The 15,163-nt window shown below is 42.2% G+C and overlaps 1 protein-coding gene and 1 long non-coding RNA gene across 16 annotated transcripts in view; one reads left to right on the top strand and one right to left on the bottom strand.

Moving 5' to 3' along the window:
- SEMA6D (semaphorin 6D) overlaps positions 1-15,163 on the top strand; it is a 233,526-nt gene that overhangs the window by 203,956 nt on the left and 14,407 nt on the right. The window lies entirely within an intron of this gene.
- Positions 786-15,163, bottom strand: part of LOC137863112 (uncharacterized) — a 160,675-nt gene continuing 146,297 nt past the window's right edge. Inside the window, exon 11 of the long non-coding RNA XR_011100695.1 lies at positions 786-3,018. This is a non-coding gene — a long non-coding RNA (uncharacterized lncRNA). The remainder of the gene's footprint in view (positions 3,019-15,163) is intronic.

Below are 15,163 nucleotides of genomic sequence, written 5' to 3'. Positions count from 1 at the left end.
AGTACTTCGAGCAAAATTCGGCCTTCAGCGTGTAAAGTCATTTGTATTTATATGTGTGTGTGGCTTAGAATACATTTACTGTTGAGCATAGCAGCAGCCCTGATAATTCATAATGCTCACATATGTGGTACTTGCTGTACAGATGGTATTGTAGCTTATCCATCTACACACGCGCACATTTCACACATAACATGCAGGAATTACAGCAAACTTCCTCTAAAATACTGTTCAGGGCTCTGTAACTGGGTGGCATTCTTTCTCTGGTTATTTCCTTTGGGTAAAACATGCATCTTTATGGGTATATCTTTGTGTTCTAAGTTGTTAGTCTTTCTCTACTAATGTTTATATATTCACTTAAATATTATTTGAAGGAACAGCTTCCCACTGTGTTAGAGGCTTTTACTGTTGCTGTGTTGCTCTCACATACAAATACTTTAACTGTGAATTTTCTGAGGTTCTTTTCCTTTTTCCAAGTCTAACAGGAAGCTCATTGTAAATCCTTGCAATCACTTTTGTTGGAAAAGAGAATAGACCTTTTTTGTGCTTTATTCACAGTATAAAATTCTGTCTACCTCTAAAGTCTACTTAAGTTACTATTCAGTAGATTAAGCTGTACGTAACTGTGTTTAATGTAGTAAGTGGCGGGTATATTCTGTTATGTTGGCAGATATTGTATAAACATTTACTCTGGCTTAGATAAATACAAATTGCCAGTTGAGTGCTCTGATTTCTTTTTCTATATAACCACGAACTTTAACAGTTTTTATATTAACCAATATAAAGCCCAGTTGTTTTAAAAACAGGAAGAGAAAGTTTGTAGTCAAAATTTATTACAGATCTGAATTATGTAGCTCAGTTTTCAAAAGAACAGTCAAAACGGTATAACCCAGAGGCTCTAAATTGGTTTATTTAACAGGCTTCTCTCTTTCATCTGCATCTTCATTTACAGTAAACAGCTACTGTCCTCCCTCCTATCCTGCAGTCTGTTGGTACCTGTTCTCATTTGTAGTTGAGATGCAACAAAGATAATATCATCTTCTAACCATGCTTTGTGTGATGCAGGAGTGTGTGCCGGGAATACAGTGATGGCCCTGTCAAAGCTCTACAAACCAGCTGTATGGCTGCATCTCCCCTCCCACCCCTCCCCAAGTCTCCCAGGCCCTGTTAGCTGGACCATCTGAATGTTCCTACCTCTTTTGTGTGGCTGAGCTGAGCCGACTGTTAGAGCTGATACTTCGGCCCTTGGAGCTGCAGTAACTTTGATGTAGACTTATGAAGTGCACACATTAAGATAGAGTGCTTAATTACATATGCAATTAATTCTGACTAAATCAGTCTTCAGTCTGATCTGTCCTGTCATAAGATACGTGAAGGTAAAGAAAGTACGTCATAGAAGCTCACTTCAAAGCGTATATTAAGTATTTGTAATAACATCTTCTGGTTTTACTACAGTCAGTCACACAGAGGCTGCAGCTCTTGATCATTATGTCTGTTATTATTTTTTAAAATGCTATTGCACTTAACACAGCATTCAATATCCCTTGAAGTCATGTGAAGCCCGGTTAGCTGGACAGAACCTGTACAAAAACATTGAAATACTTAGGTTATACTTCCTTCAGAAAAAGACAGAAATGTGAAATCAAGTGCAGTGAAGTCAAGTGGAAATCCTTGGAGAATATGGCTAGTTTTCATCAAGTGTCAAATGAGCACTATGACAGAGACCATTTCAGTTATGATCTTTCTTTGCAAGACAAAGGAACCAGTTACAAGAACAGTTTCTGTGCTCATAAGCTTATGTTGGGCTTACTTGTGTTTCAGTCTGTGGTATTTTTCAGAGAATGCGCTATGTGTTTGCAGTGCTTACTGAATAAAGGATATGGTGGTTGATTACATATTTGTGTGTTAAACATACCTATAATTCCAGTTAAGAGAAATCAGATGTCTTTCCATGGGGTAAGGTAATAATTTGCTTCACGAGTAATTAAGAAAAGATGGAAGGCATATTATTTGCATTGGGTAGTATAAGTTATTTTCAGTCTTAGCAGCTCTGTGTGTAATTAAAACAGTTCAAATGTTGCTTTCTTCAAAACTGCTGTTAGAACAGATGATCTCTTCTTATGGATCAGATAAGCTACTGCAGTTACCGTTAAAATCCGTCTAAGCCATTTTATTAAGTTGTTACTTGTTATGTGAATAGGTGCCAGCCTGGAGTTCAAAAGAAAGTAGGTTCTGATTTGTTCCCATGTCACGTGGAAGAGGTGTGCAGTAAAACATCGTATTACTGCTCTTCCGATGCTGTTTGCAGCTCTGTGTGTTGTCTGCCATAGGACACTTTACCTTGTTGTGGTTTGACAGTAATTACAGTACAGCTAATATCAGAAGTTGACTCAGTTTATTCAAACAGGACGGCTGTTGAATTGTCCCACTTCCAAAGTCAAATGTTTGTGTAACCACAGAGATCAAATCTGTAGTGCACATATATAACATATGAGTTGTGTTTATTTCCCTAACTTTTCTATTCCATTCGGCTTTTGTTAACTAACCCAGATTAGCATTTTAACAACCCCAAAGTGAACTTCTGCGATTCTCCCTGCTTGGACACTGTGTGTAGGTCATCCATCATTCTGTCCTTGGCCACAACAGCCATAACCATTTGGAGCTACACAGAAACCATCCGACTGTGAACAGCACAGCTGGCTGCAGCAATTTTTTCTTCCACACCACTGGCAGCATTGTCTGGCTATGGTAACTAAAGTTAACATTCAGAACATGAAGTTTGTGCTGTGCCGGCACCCAGGCCCTGCTGCAGCTCAGCAGGCACACCTGCAGACAGGCTGCAAGATGGCTGCTGGGAGCGAGGCAACCGCTGTACTCTTTCCTTGCGGGGCTCCAGTCTGAAGGCAGCAACCTGTTTTGTGGAGTGGGATTAAGTTAACTCGGTGCTTGCTTGAGAGGGAGGTTGCTTGCAGGATCCTGTGCTCGCTCCTTCGGTTTGCAGATCAGGGTGTGCTTTGAAAGCTGCCAGATAAAGAAACAGAACTTGCTGCCTTAACTTAGCCATGCAAACAGCCGGAGAGCACAGAAAGAAATGGAGAATTTGGGCTGTGTGTTTCACACATTCTTGGAGAAGTCTTTTTAGTTCCACAACGGAAACCATGTGATTTCACAGGATCTGTGCCCAGACTCTAATACTCACCACAGATGTGTGCTTCGGGTTTGTTTTACAGATCTGTGAACGCAATAGTAAAGAAGCTGGTGTGCAGTTTGTTTTAATTGTGACCGGTACTCTGAATGGCACGTAACCCGCAGGTGAGTGCCCTCGTGGCTCTGTGCTAATTGCACCTGTGGAAATTTTTGCATAATTTAAGTAAACTGGCCTGGCATGACTGGCTGTTGTGTATGAGCCACAGCTTTCTTGCTAGAAGAGGAGCCTTCAAGAGCAAAGGAGGTCAGGAGGTGTTGCCAGGCGGGTAGAGGCTGGGGTGGAAGTGGAGGAGCAAAGACATGGTGGAGGAGGAGCAAGGAGCTCAAGCAAGCAAGTGACATTTGTTCTGTCCAGAATGGTTACAAACCTTGTAAATGAAATCAGTCTCTGGACAGCTTTGATTTATATTCTCACACAGCAGATTGGCCTTGGTATGCTTGACCTTGGTAAGATTACAGAGGTCATATTTGCACACAGATACTCTTCTTGCAGAAGGGTTTGTTGTTGCTGTTATTTTTGTTAACAGTTGCATCCAAGAGCCAAATTGCAGCCTGTGTTTCTAATTTGAAAGGCACTGGAACACAGCATACACAGAATTTTTATTTACAGGATGGATCCTGTGCCCCACAATGGATGGCTTAAGAGATGAGACAGCAGATGCGTACAGCCAGGCAGGGGCTGTGAGAAGCAGGAGAGCCCTGTTGGCCTGCATAATCAGCAGCCGTGTTCGTGCACAAGCTGCCTAAACTCTAGCTGAGCCGTGTGTGTCGGGGAAAGGGGCACACATGCTTGTAGGCATCAGAGGCAAAGGGAGCTTTGAAGAGGGTTTGGGCTGCAAATGACGAGAATTGGCAGGCGTGTGCTGGGGAGCTCTTCAAGAGTCAGGGGGGAAGCAAGCAGAGGTGCTCATCTGGAAAGGTAACAAGCAGCAGGGACCAGCATCACAGGATGGCTGCCGTCAGTGGTGGGAGCAAAACCTCAGAAGAAATGAGAGGTGATCAGCTGGTCACTGTGCTCAGCTATTACTGGAATAATAGGCTTTTCTTAACATGAGCCGCATAGTTCATCTTTCTTATGCCAAATGGTCACGACAGCTGGGCCTCTGCCTTCCTGAGCAGTAGTGAGGAACCAGCTTGTGCCTCCCTTAGGTAGGACCTTCCTCCCAGTTTTACTGTAGCATGAAACCAAAGGTACTTTCCTTAAGTGCCACTGTTGCACTTTTGGGCATGTTTACAGGTACTGGTGGTGGACAGGGACTGCAGCAGCTACTCACAGCTCCAGCAGAAAGTGTTGCAGTTATTTGTGTATGTCTGTCGTGGTAGATGCGCTTTGGGGTCAAAAGAAATTTCTCATGCTGGTATTTCAAGACCCTGTTTATGTATACCTCTGCTTGGGCACCCCTTCCCTGTGGTGTGTGAAGCATCCTATCAGGCTGCGTAACCTCCCTGTTTTGGGAGGTTACAGAGAAAATCATATGCATTGGAAGCCTGAGTGTATACTTATGGTTGCAATATTAAAAGTTTAGATGGTGTTTGAATGTTGTCCAGTGTTAGTGAGGAGGCTGTTACTCTGCCTGTTAGTGGGATGGTGGTTTTACAACAAGAAACAGCCATAAATGCTCTGTGTGTACCCTGCATGGGCCAAGCAGTAACCAGGTGTTAAGTATCAGAGTACTTAGTACCTGGTGAGTCAAGGAGGCTGGGTTCTGCAGCAGCAACTCGAAGCAACCAAGCAGCAAGGAAGGAGAGGGCCCTTTTAATTTCAAACAGTTGGCTAGGAGCCTGCACTGGCACCCCTTGCAAATACAACTATTTTGTGTATTGCCACCTGGAGACAAGTGCTGAAGAGAGGGGTAAGGATAACAGAGGAAAAGCAGTGGTGTGAAAGCTGTCAACAGTGTGTGAACAATGTCCCCAGGTGTCTCATGAAAGGAGTAATAAGGGGGGGAAAAAAATCATCTCGTGGAGTTGAATGGTTTCTTTCAATTTGCAAAGTTCTGCTCTCCTTGATGGTTTCTTAAACCCAGCACGTGTTTATCAAAGATTAACACTGAGAAGCCAGTAATTCGTTTTTGCTCAATAAATCATACTTTCTTCATAAAGTAAATGCTGTGTGGATATTTTTAGCAATGTATAGGTTCTTTTTTTTTTTAATGATAACCTCAAACAAAGATAATCAAATCCCATGTTTTGAGGATTAATCTGATTCCCTGCAAGGGTATGGATAGAATTTTTTTTCTGTCCTTTGTACTACTATGCAGGTTTTACTGTGAGAGTGGATTATGGCTTTTCCTCTCCCTAAAGCATCAGATTTTCATCCTTGCCAAAGACATAAGCACTGCTAGTGATTGAACAGTGGTCTTAGCAAACTATGCCAGTGCAAACCTAAATGTATTTGGTGCAGCTGTAGAGAAAAATAGACCTGCCGACTGTATTGTGTGTGGTTCAAATAAACTTACTTAGTCATTCTTACACTGGTCCTGTATAACTAGTGATAACACAAGGATTTAGGGAAACCCCAATTGTATTGGGGATCCAGGGGGGCAATATGGAAGGGAAAAAGGGGCAGGTTGCACTGCAGAGCTCTGAAATCCCAAGTTTCAGTCCCTGTTCTGCCATGGATTTCCTTATGACCTTCATTCAGGCACTGTGGACCATATGTTACTGATTTAATTTAACTTCTAAAGCTTTGATCTGTGGCTTGCAAGCTAAAACATTGGTGGTAGTGTTACAGACATGCTTCCCTGCCATAGAGGGGTGCATGTGACCATGAGGTGACAGGTAAAAGGCAGAGGGATGGGAGGGCCGGTGCCCAGCACGGCAGTGTCCTGTTCCAAGTGACTGCTGTCTCTGTGACTGCCAAGCATGGGCTCTACAGGTTGCATTTGGCCCATGGGAAGCAGGTGGCTCTCTGTGAATTCCCTGAAGTGGTATGATGCAGCACAGGGATGTCTCCCAGCTTGGGACCCAAAGCAGGACAGCCATGGCTGCATGTTGCACCAATCCTGCCTCGAACTCCCAGCTGGCTTGTGAAGTGCCAGGGAGCAGCAGCAGCAGGATAATTTACCTAGCTGCTTTTATATCTGTTTAATAACTTCTGCTGAATGTAAGGCAAGGAGTCAAGCTGGCTCAAACCTTGCACTAATGCATCTCATTTTAAAACGCATAAAAACAAAAATCTCACTGCAACCCCTGTTGCAATAACCCAGGTGCTCTCAGTGGACCCTCAGCATGGGCACCTCTCTTGAAGAGCCACCTCTGCTGCTCCAACTGTCCCCCAGGGGCTCACAGAAACAGTACCGCTGTTGCCCCTCTCCCCCATGACTGCGAATATATCTATACATACACTTACAAATACTCACAGGCTACAAAAGCAGCAAATATAATAATGTGATCCAACTGTTCAGTGCTAGGCTAGAAAGAAGTGTTTTTCTGCCATTATGTGAAAATTTAGCGTGACTGGAACAGAGTCTGCATTTGATTAGGCAATTTAAGAAATGTAAGAGACTTCATACTGTAGGGCAGTGCTGCAAAACAATTGCTCGGAACATGTTCTAAAATTGGTTTGCCTTCACCAGATTTCCATGTGTTTCTGCACGACATCTCAAGTAAAAATATGAACAGTCACGTGGCAAGGGACTGCATTTTGATATTATGGTAAATAAAAGCAACAGTTTAAGCAATTATTCTAAATTTTGAGTAGTCTTTGAACAGGGAAAAATAATAATAATAAAAAAATCTCCCATTATTTACTTTCTGTCTTGGGAAAGACATTTCATAACACATCCTTTGACTGGTGTAGTTAATCTTTAATGCTTAACAAGATAATAGTAATCGTTAACTTTGAGCTTGGGCTTCCTCCAGTTTTTCATGCCTGCATTTGTACATGTAATTGATTGTGGCCAGGAAAGTGGCAAAGCACATGCTTTGCATATACAAATAGGTAACTGGGTGGCCGGCTACCAGATTTGTCCATGCAGAAAAAAACAAGACCAGTTAAAAACATGCTGTTCACCAGTCTCCAGAGGCAGTATTCCTGTGGGTGAGGCTGGCTGACTGCTCAAGTTCCAAGAACGGCTGATAATACTAGCGCAGTGCTTAAGATGCTCTGATGTGTTTCTTTCTGATAGCCTCCCTCTCCCCTCACATTTTCTGGCAGCCATTTACTTTCTCTTTGAAGTGAGAGCAGTGCCACTCAGCAGCCCTTTTCCCCAGCTGCAGTAGTAGCTCAAGCCAGTGACCCTCATGGCCCAGCAAGGTGCAGCTCTGCAGTGCTGTGGGGATGTTCTGCAGGGGGAAGAGGAGATGCTTTCTGGAGTGAGGTTGACAGCAACACTGTCTGGGGCACAGCCTGTTGAACTGCAGATGTGACCTTTTTCCACAGTACCCTTTGTTCTTCAGCTATGCTGCTCATTGCAGCATATTCTTTCCCCTGAATGTCCCATTTCAGAACATCTTATCCCCATTATCCTGACCTCCTGGTCTCCAGGCCTAAATTGGCAGTGCTTGTTTTGGGGACCATGGCTGGAGTGCTGCTCGAGGTGAAGGTTGCTATGTGCACTTCTGGAGGACCACAGGGCTCTCAGCACGGAGACCTGCAGTGCCACTAGCCGTTCACAGTGTCTCTGGTGTCAGCTGGACTTGTCCAAGTAGTGCCAGAGACCTTTGTTAGGCTCTCACCTGCAAATACTGGTTCATACCTGTCATAGAGCTCCTTATCAGATGGTGCCTAATCAAGCTGAAATGAATGACAGTCTTGCTATGTAAATCGTGTACTGTAGGCTTGCAGGTAGACAAGGTTCTTATTTCACTCAGGGCTCTCACCCACATTTGTAGCCAACTCTTATAGGGAGGAATAGGTAGTACTATGGTCTAGCTTTAGGGTTTTGCCTGGGGCTGACGGGGGCAGCTGGGTTGTTTCTAAACCTACATCCAAGACTGTATGTACTACTGTGAGTAATTAGATCTTTGCCACCCCAGTTTTAGATTTCACTCTAGTTTTCAGGATAAAAAGATTTCAGACTAAACACTACTGAAAATTGCCAGACACCTCTGATACAGCTGTGAGCTAGAGACACCCAGCTCACCCAGTGAGCTGCAGCCACCTGCTTCAGCAGGATGGCATTGCTCGAGCTGACTGGGGACTGGGGCAGGGACAGGGGCACATGCTAGCAGTGCCACCTGCGGCCAGGAATTAACAGAGGGAGGATCAGTGCTGAGAGAACAGCACAGGACCCAAACGTCCCTGTACAGACTTCCTCTGCAACAGTCCTTGGACGCTTCTGTGAATAAATTTAGCATTTGCTAGGGCAGTCTAACTTGGGCACAAGCAGTTTGAATTAATGAAATGCAGACCTGCTAAAATGGTGAATCTGGAGTACTGCATAAGTTGAAGTACCTTGCACTTTATCACCTACAGCTTAACCCTGGCAGACTTTCAAGGGGAGCATATATTTCAGGAGTTTTGTACAACAGAGAGCAGATTTTATCATAGATGTGAGCTGAACTCAGTTGTTTTTGGCTGGAGGGCTTTTATATTGCCCTGGTAAAGGAAGGTAGTTAACGTTCACTCTCAAAAATTAAAATAAACATAATTGAAGCAATCACGGTTTCCTCAGCATTTTATTTCCTTTCTTGCTGAAACTACCTTGTGTTCAAGTAAATTTTTGATCACAAGAGAATTTAGCCCTCAAAGTGCATCTAATCATCCACTAAGCATTTGCATCATTAAAAGTCACCCTATCCATTTTGCAAGTGTTCTGTCAGCTTGTTCCAGAGAAGAGGGATGCATTTCCTGTAACATTAAAAGCCTGCAAACAACTGAAGTGTAACTAGCAATACCATAAACCAATTAAGATGAAAGCTGTGATACTCAGTGGTAGGGTTTCATCACTTAATCCTAAACCATCTTTTCTTTTTTTTCTTACACGTAGATCAAGAGGTGTTAATGCAGAATCCTTAAAAAAAAAAAAAAAAAAAAAAAAGTACTATCTTAAAATAACATTTGTTATTTGCACTTTTGTGCTGAATTAACATCATGGCTCCCAACATTCTATTTTTTTTTTCTTCAGAACTGTAGATTTTAAAATTGTTGTTATAAAAATACGAATGGCTACATACTGCAAGTTAAAAGTTGAGTGCACTTCTATGGGACAGGAACATTTTTTCTTATCTATTTATTTATAGATAATAATGCCACAAGTTTTTAAAGGGACCACAGTAATACATTAGTATGCTTCTTCTATTATAACCACAAATATTTTCTTGTGTTATTTGATAATTAGCTGAAGCAGTCTGTCACCAAACTCCACAGTGTGGATTTACCATATTATAGACAATCTCTGAGATTTAAATGTATACTAAATCTCTGTGCCAAGCACTGCCTTCAGAACCTTTACTGAAGTCATTGTTCATTAAAAGAAACACATTTACAAGAAAATATATCTGAAAAACAAAATAAGTCACAATTGCATTATTAGAAAACCTATGGATAGATATAATCCAGTATAGGAATCTGATCCCCCTGCTTCTCATGTAGTAAATAGTGATACAGCTTTTTAGTCGAACATTGCATTTTATGCAGAACTCTGTTTCACATGTAAGCAAATAATTCCTCATACCTGTTTCACACAGTGAGACACAGACCAAAAATAGAGGTAGGACAAAGAATTGTTTGCTCCCTCTCTACAGTTCAAGCCATCAGACCCCAGGCCATGTTGATCATATATTTTGTCTTGGATCATACGAAAATGCTGCATTTTCAGGTCTGGATTACCGACGCACACTTTGGTGTTGGGTTTACCCTTGAGTGGCACTGCTGTAATCATTTTAGTCCATGCCAGGGTGGAGGTGCTGTTCTAACTGAATACCATGGTGCATCCAAGGTTGCCAATGCATACATTTCCACAAAGGACCTAGGGCACCAGAGAAGGCCCATACCACGTTCATGTATCTTGTACTAAATATTTTAGCTTCTGAAAAGATTGACTTTCTAGTCAAATTCAGCAGCAACCTGCCTTTCTTTGCTACCCACTGGTGAAGGGCAGCTTCTGCTCCAGCACCTTACTAGGAAGCTCTCCTTTCTGCAGCTGGAGTTCAAGCTGGAGTCCCACCTCATAGCCGTTAACCACCAGCAAGTGAAGGCATGCGCAAAGCCTTACTCCCCCAGGGCCAAGGCCGTGCCAGTGCTGCTGTGAACTTCATGAGGCCCAGAATTTGAGCTCACCCTTCTCAACTAATGTTTTTCAGCCTGCAGCTAGTGGACCAAAAGTGATCTCTACTTGAAAAAATAATCACTGAGGCTAAATAACATTTCAACCTTTTTTAACCCCACTCGTCCTTTACATACAAAAAAAAAAAAAAAAAAGTTGGGAGAGGTGATAAACACAAGTAAATTCCCATTCTGCGACCAGCGTAACTTTATTTGGCTGTTTGGTTGCAAGTGAGGTTGTCTGTGACTTGCTCTAACCAGTCCAACAGACCTTTGTTGTTTCAGCAGTCTTCGGGTTAAAAAGCTTTACACCACTGCAATGAGAAACTTTCCGAGCATCTGTGAAAGGTATCACTAAGGACTTTTCTTTCATTTCTTTCTGGCTTATTGTTAGAAGGGTTTCATGCTCAAAATTTCAGAAGGTACCATCTCAAATGCACTAGTTAGGGCATCTGCACTAATCAGTGCCTTGAGGGAGCCATTTGCACATGGTAGGGACCACAGGGCGAGGGGGATTTCCTGCTTAGTCAAAGCCACTTGGGATTGTGTGAAAACACATCATGTAAATTGACTAAACTCAGCATATTACCAATCAGTTCTGCTTGACCCTCACCATGGTTAGAACATAGTTCCACGTACCCAGGAGATTCCTGATCTCGCCTCAGAGCCTGGTTTAGGCCTGCTGCGAAAGGAAGATGGTGCAGTCAGTTAAGCCTTTTTGAGTTAAGTACCTGGTTTTCAGCTTTTTTATTGCAACCTACTCTCCTTTGCCTCAACAAATTCTCCAAAAGTGAACTAATTTTGGGGATGTATTTTTCATTATGACCTATCTCAAACTTCTGCCTGGATTTGCCACTCTTGCACTCCCGTCTGTGTTTAGCGTTTTGAGAAACATTTACTGTGTTAAGGAGACTTATAGTTTCTTTTGAGATAACAGAAGATATTGCATCAGTCTGGGTCGAAGTTATTTTATGTGTTGCTTTTCTCCAGTTGGCTGAATGCCCTTTCCCTTCCCCCTCTTCTTTTCCGTGGCAGCGCACGCAAAGATGATTGATGGAGCGTCACCAGTGCATTGTCAAAGGCTGGAGTAGATTAATGGGCAAGAAACAGTGGCCTATTCCCCTTCATGTGTGATTGTTTGAAGAAGGGCTTATATTTTAGCAGGAATGATATCCTCCTCTGGATTCCCCCAGTCAGGAGTTGAAGGATGGGCTTCGTATCTGAGATTGAAAGGTGCCAGACACCAAGAGCCCGTTTATATCTGCAACAACTGCCTGCCTTCCTCCTGACCAGTCGTGCTCACCCCAAGGCCTGTTTCACTCAGAGTGCCACTTTACTGATGTGGATTTGTGCCAACAGCTAACGTTTATACATCTATTTCTCTGTATTTGTAGGCACAGCTAGTTACAGTGTGGAGCAAATGCCCACGTCTCTGATCTGTTCCTTGCTTTTCTGTGTTGGTGGCACTGGCCAGCTTTGCCTATGCTGCCAGGAGAGTAACGCAACCCAGAGCAGCTCAGGTGCTTTAAAGGTTTCCTTGGTTGTTGGCCTTGGTCACAAATTCAGCCTTTGTCTGTGCCTCTATTACCCAGCTGCAAAACAGGGATAGCGATATGGTAATTTCCAAAAGATTGCACTTGCCATGAATTGATTCCTAACAGAAATGCTAGGAATGCAATTTATAGGAGAAATTAATTAAAGACTGGTCTGAATCCTGGCTGGGGAAAAATTATCAGACCCAGAGTATGATTGTTTTCTACATTTTCTTGAGGGTAGACATTGCCAGCATTTCGTAATCAGCTATTCTGGTCCAAACAGATACTTCAGCATTGTTATTTGTAGTCCACAGTAGTGGCTTCTAGAATAGGCTTGAATGAAGCAAAAATTACGTCTTTCACACCAGCATATCTGTGTGTACCAGAAGCATACACCTGGCTGTCATAAACCCCTGTTCCAATGGCTAGATGGAGCCCATTTTTCTGATTATCCAGGGAACGGGTTTATTGTTCTTGAAGAACAACTTGCTGTTCTTTAGGTTTATTCTCTTTTCAGTGGTTCTGATCTGAAGTTTGTGCCCCGCAGCTAAAAGCTGCATTTGAATGCCCTCTTAAAGCAGGTGCCTTTTCATTTTTTGTATGTAGTTAGAAATCAGGACTACTGTTCATTTGCGTGTAGTATTTTCACAAGCAAAATAAGGAAAGCTGTACTTTTTACCTAACTAGGTATGGTTTGCTGATGCAGTCCGTCTCCCTGTGTGTTTCTCTTGCCATGACAAACATCTGTGCTTCAAGCAGATGTAGGTGTTTTGTTTTTGAAAGACTTGTGAAAGGTTTAGCTAACAGAATTGCTGAACGTAAGTATTCCCACCTCTTATGTGTTCTCAGAGTAAATATTCAGAACAAATACTTAGAGCTTGGGGGGGGGTGTTCTTGAGGAAGACATAAATGTTTGTTCCTGCTCAGGATGCAGTCTCACACCTCCTGTGGCTTTACATTTACAAAACTTTGCCTTGTTTTCTAGGGAGTAGAGTTTGGGTGTATATCATCAGGAAAGTTGAATCTGAGAGAAATGATACCCTCTTCCTTTACCTGGCATTTTGGTAGTTTCCTTTTTGTTTTTGTGACAAGTTGTTTTTTTAGGTCACTGTTGATGTGGCCCATACGCAGACAAATTGCCCTTTTGTACTCTGCAGCCTTCTGTGTCCAGAAGACAGTATTTGCTTTTGTAAGGGAAGTTACATTTAAGTTTCAAATTCATTGCCCCATTGAATTCTTCCTAGATGAGATATGGCAAGGAAAGAGAAAAAAAAAAAAAAAAAAAAAAAAACACTCTTCCTAAGATACACCCATACTGGCAGAACTTTTACAACTACAGGCTGTGTGCATTTTGCAGCCAGGATAGGTCTCTTTGCGTCATGATGTGTGGGCCATGCATGGCCTCATCTTCTACGCTAACTAAAGCCTACATGGCTGGGAGGACATCTTGCTCCTTTGCAGTTTGTCTTGGTTCATTCTCTAAGGAGATGAGGCTACAGGGAGGGCTTTTACTAAGCACCTTGTAGATGTTGCTGTCCACTAACACAACGTACTGTTTATATGCCTTCCCTTTCTCTTCCTTCACTGGGCCAGCAGTGGATTAGATATTTGGAGACCGATTTTCTTAATATATATATATATATATGTATATATCAATTATAATTTTAAAAAGAACTGTGTAACCATTAATGATTCGTTATTGTGTCTGGGAGCCACTGTGCTGTAGGACTTTGCTCTAATAGTGCTTTCACAAGAGAGAACTAATTTGAACTAACTTTATTAATTCCAGTTTGTTTTAAGTTTGCTCATTAGTAATTTAATGCAAGATGCTTCAGCTGAAAAGGCCATGTCAGGACAAGGAAGAGCAGAGGGAAAGTGCCAGGAATCATTAGTGTTTATTAACCACTGCACTCATCAGTCTTGACTAAAAGCACAACCCATCCGTTCTGGCTGGGTGGACTGAGATACAGAAATATCATTAACGGTGGAAAATGCTTCTTTTCAGGTCAGTCCATAATGGACAGGCATTCAGACAACATCCACAGCTCCACTCCCATCACCAAATATTATCTGCATTTCAGTTGGTCTCCTCACAATCTGAACTCACAGAGCTCAGCAGCTTTGTGGATGGAAGGAGCCCTGCCCCTAGCCAGCTGTAGTATCAATTAATAAATACAGTTAAATACAGTTTTCTCAACCCAAGTAAGCAGTACTAAAAGGTTAAGTGTTGTTATGAAGTGTTGTTTTCTTTTTTTTAAATTGCTTTTCAAATTATTAAATGATTAATACTTATGTGCTTTGCTGGATCAGGGCTGGCACATTGTACTGGCAACATGTACATCTCGCAACAATTCTTGAAACATTAAAATTTAAAGGCTTATTTTATTCTGTTTAGACAAAGGTTTAATAACTGATTTCAGCAACTGTAAAGCATTGGACGGATGACTCAAAGCTCTGACCTGTGAATCAGGGTTGAATGAATGTCTCCAAAAGGTTGGAGTAGGGAATAGTACCGCATGTGCCAGGATTGTAATGAGAAATCTAACCCCTGCTCAGACCACTTGTGGTCATTAAAGATTGCATTTCACTTTGAGATGTTTTCTTGCGTCGTACCCAAATTGCAACTTGAGTAGTTGAATTCTGCTTGCTAAAATATCCCTGCAGTTTAATTGGAGACATGATGTTTCCTTACCCCTCTAAACAGCTTCATTGTATAAGGCTGTGTTGCTATCATAGTATGTGCTATATAATCTATAGCACATATATAACAAAATAAAAAGAAAAACAACCAAAAACCCCATGAGAGCTGCTGCTGAGTTGCTAGCTTTTTATCATAACAAATAGCATTAGGGGGAAGGCTGGTTGTTAGGAGCTCAGTTCAGCACCATGATCTGTATTTCTTTGCCACACTTGCAAACCATGCAACAAACCCTTGTGCACCACAGAGGCAGCATTTTTACATTCACTCCACATATGTGTAAGCCAGTGCTCGAGGCAGAGCATCAATTGCCTGGTCCTAGACATAACGTCTTTGGCAATGAGCCTGTTAGGCTTAGTGGTATGATGGCACAGCCTAGAAACAAGCAGTAATTTTAAAACATGGAATGGATGTTCAGACAGATTGTGTGTGTCATGACTTTTTGTGGATAAGATTTAAGTACTTTATGGGGAAAGGGTTTTATTGGATGACATTCGGTGATAGAGGGGATGGGAA

The sequence above is a fragment of the Anas acuta genome, chromosome 12 (assembly GCF_963932015.1).
Source record: "Anas acuta chromosome 12, bAnaAcu1.1, whole genome shotgun sequence".
In the NCBI taxonomy this organism is placed as follows: Eukaryota; Metazoa; Chordata; class Aves; order Anseriformes; family Anatidae; genus Anas; species Anas acuta.
Note: the sequence above shows the minus strand (reverse complement) of the source record. Positions and strands in the feature narration are given on the sequence as shown.